Here is a 10,319-nt window from a genome sequence, read left to right as displayed (position 1 = left end):
TTTGTTCTCATTAGTCTTCATCTCTCAGGCTGCGTCTTATGAAGGTTTGGCCCATTTATTTTACCTTCCCTAGATCATTACACACCAATAGGAAATGCATAGATTTAACCAAAAAAGTCTACATGGATTCTCACCCAAATATGTTTATTGAAAAATTACATCATTACTCCTCCTGAAGCTCTTTCCAAGCTACACATATTTATATAATTTCTGTTCTGTATCTTTTATAGGAACTATTATGACAGACATTCTTTCACACTCCACACATTTCTACACCTGCCATGTGGATTCTTGCATGGGAAGTAAGATGACTGGTCTGAGTAAAAGTCTTTCCACACTCTGTGCTTTTATAAGGCTTTTATACTGTGTAGATGTTTTTATGTAACAAAAGTGATCTATTTTTGTAGAAATCCTTTCCACATTCCACACTTTTATAGGCATCTCCTGTGTGAATCCTTTTATGGGAAGTAAGACAATCACTCCGACTGAAACTCTTTCCACACTCCATGCATTTATATGGCTTCTCCCCTGTGTGAATCCTTTTATGGATTGTAAGATCACAATTTCTCACTGTTTCAGTTTCACCATAAAGACCAGAAAATGCCATTCTATGTCTTCCTGTGAGGAAGACATGCATGATTAATAACAAAATAGAAGGATGTATTCTACAGAAGAGAACACACAGAGAAGGTAAAATAGTTGGGATCTCTCTGGGGAATTGAAGGACCTTCGATTACCTTCCAGGGTATCCTGGCTTGAGTCTTCCTGAAATAACCTCCGGAAAAACAGATCCTGAGGGGGACTTGATAGATTCCTCCTTTCTTCAAGATCTCTGATCTCCACAGTGAAGGACTTGAAATAGGAGGAAAGAGAGAAGAAGAAGAATTTATATACATCACACAACATGGAGTTGATTCTTAACCTCACTCAATATCCATCAAGGAGCTGAGAGAGAAATGACTGGAACAATGTCCTACAAGAATTAGTGAAACACCTCCATGTAGTATGAATGCCAGAGACGTCTGGAAGGCAGGGGGTGAAGAATTCGAACACTTTATTCCCTTCAAAGCCCTTCTAGACTCCCAAGAAGAAAGTGTCTCACTTCCAACTTGATCAGCTCCATCTGCTTCTCTGCCTGGCTCAGGAGGAATCCTTCAGCCAGGGCCACTGCCTGGGAGGTGGTCTCTGCTCCACACTCCCGCACCCAGCTCTCCATCTCTGGGGGCCTCCATGGCCCACCGCAGCAGATTGCCCAGGCAGCCCTGAAGCGCCATGGCAGCCACACCCTCCACCCACACCCCGCAGCATCATCTGCATGCTATGGGGCATGAGGTCGGAGTCTTGTCCCTGCTGCCCGGCTGTGTCCTTGGCTGCACTGCTCCATGCGGGCTGTGTCTGGGGGCAACTCTCCTCCAGGGGGGCTGCTGGTGAGGAGGGAGCCATGGGGGAGGCAGGGCTGGGCAACAGTATGTGTGCCCACAGAGAGGGCTCCGAGTGCCGCCTCTGGCACGCGTGCCATAGGTTCGCCACCACTGAACTAGGGAGAGGAAAAAAGGGAGGGATGGAGGGATTCAAAGCACAAACCGAGTCATATTCAATCAATGAAACAATTACTCATTCAATATCACATTCCATCTCTTTATATATACTTTGATGAAACTTAAGTCCCCTTTAGATTGTTTAATGAAGAGAAGGAGGAGGGGGGACATGATAGCAGTATTCCAATATCTCAGGGGCTGCCACAAAGAAGAGGGAGTCAAGCTATTTTCCAAGGCACCTGAAGGCAGGACAAGAAGCAACAGGTGGAAACTAACCAAGGAGAGAAGCAACCTAGAACTAAGGAGAAACTTCCTGACAGTTAGAACAATTAACCAGTGGAACAACCTACCTCCAGAAGCGGTGAATGCTCCGACACTGGAAGTTTTTAAGAAGAGACTGGACAGCCATTTGTCTGAAATGATGTAGGGTTTCCTGCCTGAGCAAGGGGTTGGACTAGATGACCTCCAATGTCCCTTCCAACATTATTATTATTATTAATGGTAGATAGGGCTCAACATGACTGGTCATTTCATGACCGTTTGAATTTACAACAGCCTTGGAAAGGGTGTTTTAATGGCCTGTAACATGTAGCACTACCTTAGGATCATGTGGCTGCATTTCAGTTACTCAACAAGTGACTCAAATTTACAACCAGTTAGTCTTCCACGGTCATGTACTTTGTGATGCTTTTAGCTAATTTTCAACAACAACAAAAAAACACTGTTTGGAAGAATGGGTTCAGTTAATTGCTTAACAATTCGGGTGAAAAAGATTGCAAAATCAGCTCTACTCACATGTTGCCTTCACTGACAACCACAAAAGACTGGATTTTCAATTCCAATTCAGGTTGTAAGTAGAGGACTATCTGGTACAATATTGCTTCAGGCCCACAACTTCTCTGTTGCAAAATTACCAACTTTTGTGGAGGAGACAAAAGGGTAGGGTCCTGTGATAAATTATTGAGTATGTTAAGGAATGAGAAAGGAAAGGGAAAACAATTAGAATTAAGAATGAAAAGGAAAGTTTATGGGAAGTGACCTTGAGTAAAGCAGACACAGCTCCTTCTACTACAGCTAGAGAAGCAGCACCTGTTAAACATCTGCCAGTTTGAAACCAGAATCAAGAGGGAAGAAGAAACAATTTGTGAGAAGGAAACTCACTTGCAAAAACACAATAAAGGCAATACTTCCATGAAATTGCATAATCCGGAATCTGAGATGACAAAAATGGCCATTTGCTTGGAAATTGACCCCTCCAAATTGAAGCTGCAATAAACAAACTTAAGAAAGAGATTTTCATTCTTCATGTATAAGTAGCATGGTTCATCTTCAAATGACAGTACTGTCAAAAATCTGTGGTTCATAATTAAAACATCATTAGTAATTTCATCTCTCTGGAGCTGCCATTTGGGAGGGTCAGGCTCCATTTGTTTTGTTTTCCTAGATCTGTACACACAAATACAAAATGCACAGATCTATATGGATTCTCTATAAGTCTATATGGATTCTCTATAAGTCTATATGGATTCTCACCCAAATGTATGTTTATTGCAAAATTAGGTCATTACTCCTGTAGCTCTCTCCAAGCTCCTCAGATTTATATGTTTTCTCTTTGGTATGAATCCTTTTATGAGTCCACACATTTATATGCCTTCTCCTGTGTGTATCCTTAGATGGCAAGTAAGATTGCCTTTTTGGCTAAAGCCCTTCCCACAATCCATGCATTTATAAGGCTTTTCTCCTGCATGGATCCTTTTCTGTAACATAAGTGATCCATTTTTGCAAAAACTCTTTCCACACTCCACCCATTTATATGGCTTCTCCTGCGTGTGGATCCCTATATGGGAAGTAAGATGACTGTTCTGAGTAAAGGTCTTGCCACAAGCCATGCATTTATAAGGCTTTTCTCCTGTATGGATCCTTTTATGCAACATGAGTGATCCATTTTCAGAGAAACCCTTTCCACATTCTGCACATGTATATGGCTTCTCCCCTGTGTGGATCCTTATATGGCAAGTAAGAATATTTCTAGCAATAAATCCCTTTCCACACTCCAGACACTTAAATGGCTTCTCCCCTGTGTGGATTCTGTGATGGTAAGTAAGATTACTTCTGTTAGTAAAGCCCTTTCCACACTCCACACATTTATATGGTTTCTCCTCTGTGTGGCGCCTGTAATGGTAAGTAACTTGGTTCTTATAAGTAAAACCCTTTCCACACTCTCTACAATTATATGGCTTCTCCCGTGTGGATCCAGCTATGGGAAATAAGTTGATGTCTATCAATAAACTCCTTTCCACGCACCACACATTTATATGGTTTCTCTCCTGTGGATCATTTTATGGTAAGTAAGATGACGGCTCTGCGTAAAGGTCTTTCCACACTCCATGCATTTATAAGGCTTTTCTTCTGTATGGGTCTTTTTATGTAATATAAGTGATCTATTTTCATGGAAACACTTTCCACATTCCATACATTTGTATGTCTTCTCCCCAGTGTGGATCCTGTTATGGCGAGTAAGATTACATTTAATAGTAAAGCTTTTTCCACACTCCAGACATTTATGTGGCTTCTCCCCTGTGTGGATCCTCTTATGGACATCAAGATTACTTTGACGAGTAAAGCTCTTTCCACACTCCACGCATTTATATGGCTTCTCTCCTGTGTGGATCCAATAATGGGACGTAAGAGAAATACTATAAGTGAAGCTCTTTCCACACTCCATGCATTTATAGGGCTTCTCTGCTGCGTGGACCTTTCTATGAGAAATAAGATTGCTAGATACTCTGAACCTCTTACCACACTCTCTGCATTTGTACGGCTTCTCATCTGTGTGAATACTTTTATGGGAGGTAAGTTGGCTATTTTTTCTAAAACTCTTTCCACACTCCACATATTTATAAGGCTTCTCTTCTGCATGGATCCCATTTTGAGATGTAAGGGACCTTTTTCCAGGAGAAAGCATGTAGGTCCCAGTATAATTTTTTCCGTTATGTCTTCTTATAGCATCTTCTCCTTTGTTTTGGATTGGATAGTGTTCATTCCCATGTAAGTTAGCTTTGATTTGCTTCATACTTTTCCCAATATATTTTTTCCTTGTTTTCACTTTTTGGGCAGGAAAATCTTGCATTGGAGCCTCAATGGGAGAAGAGCTTTCCTGGTTCCAATTATTTGACTGGTTTTTCTCATGGCTTTCTACTTCCATTTGAATTCTAGACTTCTCCATTCCATCTCCAGCATTGATCACTTGGAACAGTTCACAGGAATCTTGACTCTCCTGCCCATTATCATCTTCAAAGGAAAAGAAAATGAAAATGGTAGCAGGGTTAGTAAAAAGATCAGGCTGTAGGAAGTCATATTAATTTCCTTCTTAGCATGGAATAGATATGATAGCTTCTATATTCACGCACCATGAAAGCTTTGAAAATATCTAGAAAATATCTTTTTACCTCTATATCTATCTATCTATCTATCTATCTATCTATCTATCTATCTATCTATCTATCTAATATATATATATATATATATATATATATATATATATATATATATATATATATATGTAGGTCTTTGGTTGTTCGGGTTTTCTCCCGCGTAAAATTGGAAGTATATTGGCGACGTTTCGACGAAGTCCCATTCGTCATCTTCAGGCTGGTGTTTTCAGCTTCAGCTTTCAGCTTCGTGCACGAAGCTGAAAACACCAGCCTGAAGATGACGAATGGGACTTCGTTGAAACGTCGCCAAGACACTTCCAATTTTACGCGGGAGAAAACCCGAATAACCAAAGACCTATATACAAACACCCGCGAAAACCTCAGAAAACATTATATATATATATATATATATATATATGTGTGTGTGTGTGTGTGTGTGTGTTTTCTGAGGTTTTATATATAATCTATCTCTATCTCTATCTCTATATCTATCTACAGTATCTATATCTATCTCATTCTATATCTCTATCTATCTATCTATCTATCCATCCATCCATCTCTCTGTCTCTCTCTCTCTCTCTCTATCTCTCTCTCTATTTATCCATCGTATCTCTATCAATTGTCTCTATTGTATCTATCTATCTATCTATCTATCTATCTATCTATCTATCTATCTATCTATCTGTCATTTATTTATATCTATATCATCTATATCTAGCCCTAGCTATCTATCTGTCTGTCTGTCTATCTATGTAAACCTCACCCAAAGTCAGCTTTGAGTTAAGGCATTATCATGGGAAACATACTATGAGATAACCTAAGATATATTGGAGCAGGTTAATTGTAGTAGTGATCTATGAGAATTGAAACAATTTTGAAACAAGTCGGTTTTTTCCCTATCCAAACTGTCTTCCTTTTACTATTCATTTTCTCTTGCTAAAATCACATCGTTGCAGAAAGAAAAAAAAAACCAAGAGTCCATCTATTACCCATCAACTCATGTTTCCAATGGAAAAACAACATCATTTAGCCCAGTAGGGGTGGAATATTTGGGTTTGGCATGTCAAAATTCAAACTCTGCTTATGTAACATGTATCCCCTCCCACCCACCCACCCTCCATCCAGAGAAACAATTCTCTATCTCTCCCCCATCTAGGCCACCCTGAACAGTGGTACTCAGTAGCAGCACCGAGCCTGGGCTTCAGGGTAGAGGCTCAGGCCTCAACCTCGGCCCTACAACTACCACTTTCACTCAAAAAGGCTGCCTTATATCATTCCACAATGTATGCGATGCTTGGGGAATGGTGATTTCCCACCCTGGATGGGCTGTGTGTCCCTCAAATTTTGTGGAATGTCATCTCTGACACATGTGTCATAGATTCACCATCACTGACTTTAGCCCCTAAACCCAAAGCTCGGGATACAAATGAAAAGGAAGAGAAGTCATAACCCAAGAACTTGAAGAAATGATAGTGCTTCCTAGGCGAGATAAGGAAGCTTCCTAGGCGAGATAAGGGCTCAAAAGGCTGAAATTGATGTGATGGAGTTGACCATCTTCTCAAGCCAAGATTAGTTTATCAGTTTGAAATACAAATGGAAAAATACAGATGAGAAATAGCACAGTAAGCATCAAAACTAAAGAGCCATTGATCTCCTTCATTCCCTGGAGCAGGAGAAGGCCAGATCTTTTCCTTCTCCCCAAATGATATATGGTTGGAGATTTTTTTTTTAACAATAGCCGATGGCATCTAATTACAGAATGTCTTCCTGAACACACTGATTGTGGAGTAGCAAACCCCTTACCCAGCGAGGCCACATTCCTATGGTTTTCCAGCATGACTTCCCAATGTAACGCTTTTTGGTCAGGATCCAGTTGAGACCATTCTTCCTCGGAGAAATACACAGCCACTTCCTCAAAGGATGCAAGATCCTCCTGAGCAAGAAAAAAACAGAAAAAGCCAAGAAAGATTTGCAGGGCTTGTTCGGTTCTTCACAAATTCCCAAAGTAAAGCTATGCACCAAATTCAATGGCTGTGCTTGATAGAATTGAGCCGAGGTGGCGCAGCAGTTAGGGTGCAGTACTGCAGGCCACCTTAGCTGATTGTGTTCAGCAGGTCAGCGGTTCAAATCTCACCGTCTCAAAGTTGACTCAGCCTTCCATCCTTCCAGGGTAGGTAAAATGAGGACCCAGATTGTTGGGGGCAATGTAAATATATATATACATTGCTTACTAGTGTACACCGCTTAGAGCAGTGGTTCTCAACCTGTGGGTCGGGACCCCATTTGGGGTCAAATGACCATTTCACTGGGGTCGCCAAACCACGCTGTCCGCCATTTTTTTCCCTTTTCCCTAGCTGTCCTACTCCCTCTTATTGGTGGCCACACCCACTTGGGGGTCACCACAACATGGGGAACTGTATTATGGGGTCACGGCATTAGAAAGGTTGAGAACCACTGGCTTAGAGAGTGCTTGCACTTAAAGCGGTATATAAGTCTCATAAATAAATAAATAAATAAATTCCAAGGTTTAGGTGAGAAAAATAAACAGAACCAAAAATGTTAACTGAAGAAATATTTCAGGCAGTGTGATCAAGTTGATTGATTCTGCAGAACTTTCAGTGCCTTTCAGTAAAGCAATTCCACTTCTGGATCAATTGATCTGTCTGTCTGTCTATTGTCTATCATCTATTGATCTTTTGGTCTGAGCCACTAGCTGAACCAGAGAAAAGAAAAAAGGAAGGGAATTTCTCAGCCTTGCAAAGCTGGATTGTTTGATCTCCAAATCCAGATGCAAATCAGAGGATTAGAAATTATTTTGCAGGCCCAAAGTGACTTGATTATGTGCTCTCTCTGGCTATCCGCTTTGGATTTTAATAGTCTGATTTATCTTTTTTTTTTATTGAAAATTTTTAGATTTTACAAAACAATACAGTTCCTTTCCCCGAGCCCCCCCAACCCTCCCATACCCTCCCCTCCCAGAGCTGAATACAGGCTTAATTAAAAAAATTTAAAAAAATCTTAAAACAGATATAAACCATAAACAAATCTAAATACATTAATTAAACAAGTTGTAAAATAGTTAACAATAATATATGTATAAAAAGACAAAAATACAAGGAAATACAAGAAAATAGGAAGAAAGAAAAAGAAAAGAAAAAAAAGAAAAAAAAGAAAAAAAAGAAAATATAAAGTCTATAAAATATCTTAAATTTTAAATATAAGTTATTGAAAAGCTAAATAATATTTTTATATCCAACTTATATTGTATAAAGTCTATCCATTTTTTCCATACCAAAAAATACTTCTCTTGCGATTGGTCTTTCAAGAAAGCCGAAATCTTTGCCATTTCCGCCAAATAAGAAACTTTAAAAAACCACTCTTGCAAGGTAGGCAAAGATTCCTTCTTCCAACATTGCCCTATTAACAACCTTGCCGCTGTAATTAAATTTAACATCAATATAGTCTCTTTAATATCACAATCAGAAACAATACCTAACAAAAACAATTGTGGGGTAAATTTTACCCTTCTTCTAAAAATTCTTTGGATATTCCACCATATCTTAATCCAAAAAGCTTTTATATTTTTACATGACCACCAGATATGATAATAAGTAGCATCCAAACATCCACATCTCCAACATTTAGGCTGTAAGTCAGGATACATACGAGACATTTTTTGTGGATCAAGGTGCCATCTATAAAACATTTTGTAAAAATTTTCCCTTAAATTTTGGGCTTGTGTAAATTTAACATTCCTCACCCAAATAATTTCCCAGGTATCTAATAAAACCAGTTCATCAAAATTTTATGCCCATTTGACCATACATTCTTTAACTAATTCTGCTTCTGAGTCCAATTCTACTAACACCCCATAGATTCTCTTAATATGGGTTCGTCTTTGATCTTTTATTTGTTTTAATAAATTCTCATCTTCTCTAAGCAAACCCACATTACGATCTATCTTCCACCTCTCCACTATTTGTCTATAATGAAACCATGAGTAAATAATATTTTCTTGTATTAAATCTTCCAAAGATTTTAATTGCCAGTTTTTACCATCCCATCTAAGTAATTGTACATAAGAAACGCTATCCATCTTAACTCCTCTCCTTATCCCTTCTATCGCATGCCCCGGTATGGCCCATAGTGGAATTTTAAAATCACTTCTATATTTCCTCCAAACCTGAAGTAAAGAGATCCTTATAATATGAGATTTAAAAACCCTATCAACCCTTTTATTAAAAATTAGATAGGCATGTCATCGAAAAAGTAAATCCCAACCCTCCAAGAGGAGTATTTCTACATTTGTTAAATTAACCCAGTCACTTATTAATGTTAAAACCACAGCATCATAATACAATTTCAAATTCGGTACCTTGAGTCCACCTCTCTCACGAATATCTTGTATAATTTTAAGTTTTACTCTTGGTTTTTTCCCTGCACAGATAAATTTGTTAATACCTTTCTGCCATTCATTTAAATTAACCTCATTCTTTAAAATAGGTCTGATTTATCTTTTTAATCTGTTTCGCTTATTTTCTAATCACTGGCTATAAACAAGGCTTTTTAAAAATGGGAATGTGGCAATGTGAGTTTTCAGGTATTTTTCGTTAGACTTGCACAATTCCAAATCCGAAGATTTCAAAAAGAAAGGGTCTGTCTTTATTTATTTATTTATGAGACTTATATACCGCTTTAAGTGCAAGCACTCTCTAAGCGGTGTACACCAGTAAGCAATGTATATATATATATTTACATTGCCCCCAACAATCTGGGTCCTCATTTTACCTACCCCGGAAGGATGGAAGGCTGAGTCAACCTTGAGCCGGTGAGATTTGAACCCACTGACCTGCTGAACACAGTCAGCTAAAGTGGCTACTGCACTCTAACTGCTGCGCCACCTCGGCTCTTAGCGATTCTTGCCAATCTGATAGGATTATTCCTGTTTCTTGAAAGTCTTTTTAAAAAATTACTTCTTGTAAACTCATAGTAGAATAGAATAGAATAGAATAGAATAAGAATAAGAATAAGAATAGAATAGAATAGAATAGAATAGAATAGAATAGAATAGAATAGAATAGAATAGAATAGAATAGAGCAATAAAGTTGGAAGGGACTTTGGAGGTGGTAATAATATAATAATAATAATAAAAAGTTGGAAGGGACCTTGGAGGTCATCTAGTCCAACCCCCTGGTCAGGCAGGAAACCCTATACCATTTCAGACAAATGGCTGTCCAGTCTCTTCTTAAAAACTTCCAATGTTGGAGCATTCACTGCTTCTGGAGGCAGGTTGTTCCACTGGTTAATTGTTCTAACTGTCAGGAAGTTTCTCCTTAGTTCTAGGTT

At 38.8% G+C, this 10,319-nt stretch overlaps 1 pseudogene; it reads right to left on the bottom strand.

Annotated features, from left to right (window-relative positions):
- Positions 1-127: 127 nt before the first annotated feature.
- The window catches only part of LOC120310183, a 35,394-nt pseudogene continuing 25,202 nt past the window's right edge, over positions 128-10,319 (bottom strand).

Source organism: Crotalus tigris, unplaced genomic scaffold (genome assembly GCF_016545835.1).
Source record: "Crotalus tigris isolate CLP2741 ecotype Arizona unplaced genomic scaffold, ASM1654583v1 scf7180000018127.1262416, whole genome shotgun sequence".
NCBI lineage: Eukaryota > Metazoa > Chordata > Lepidosauria > Squamata > Viperidae > Crotalus > Crotalus tigris.
The sequence above is the reverse complement of the archived record's forward strand: the minus strand, read 5'-3'. Positions and strand labels throughout refer to the sequence as shown.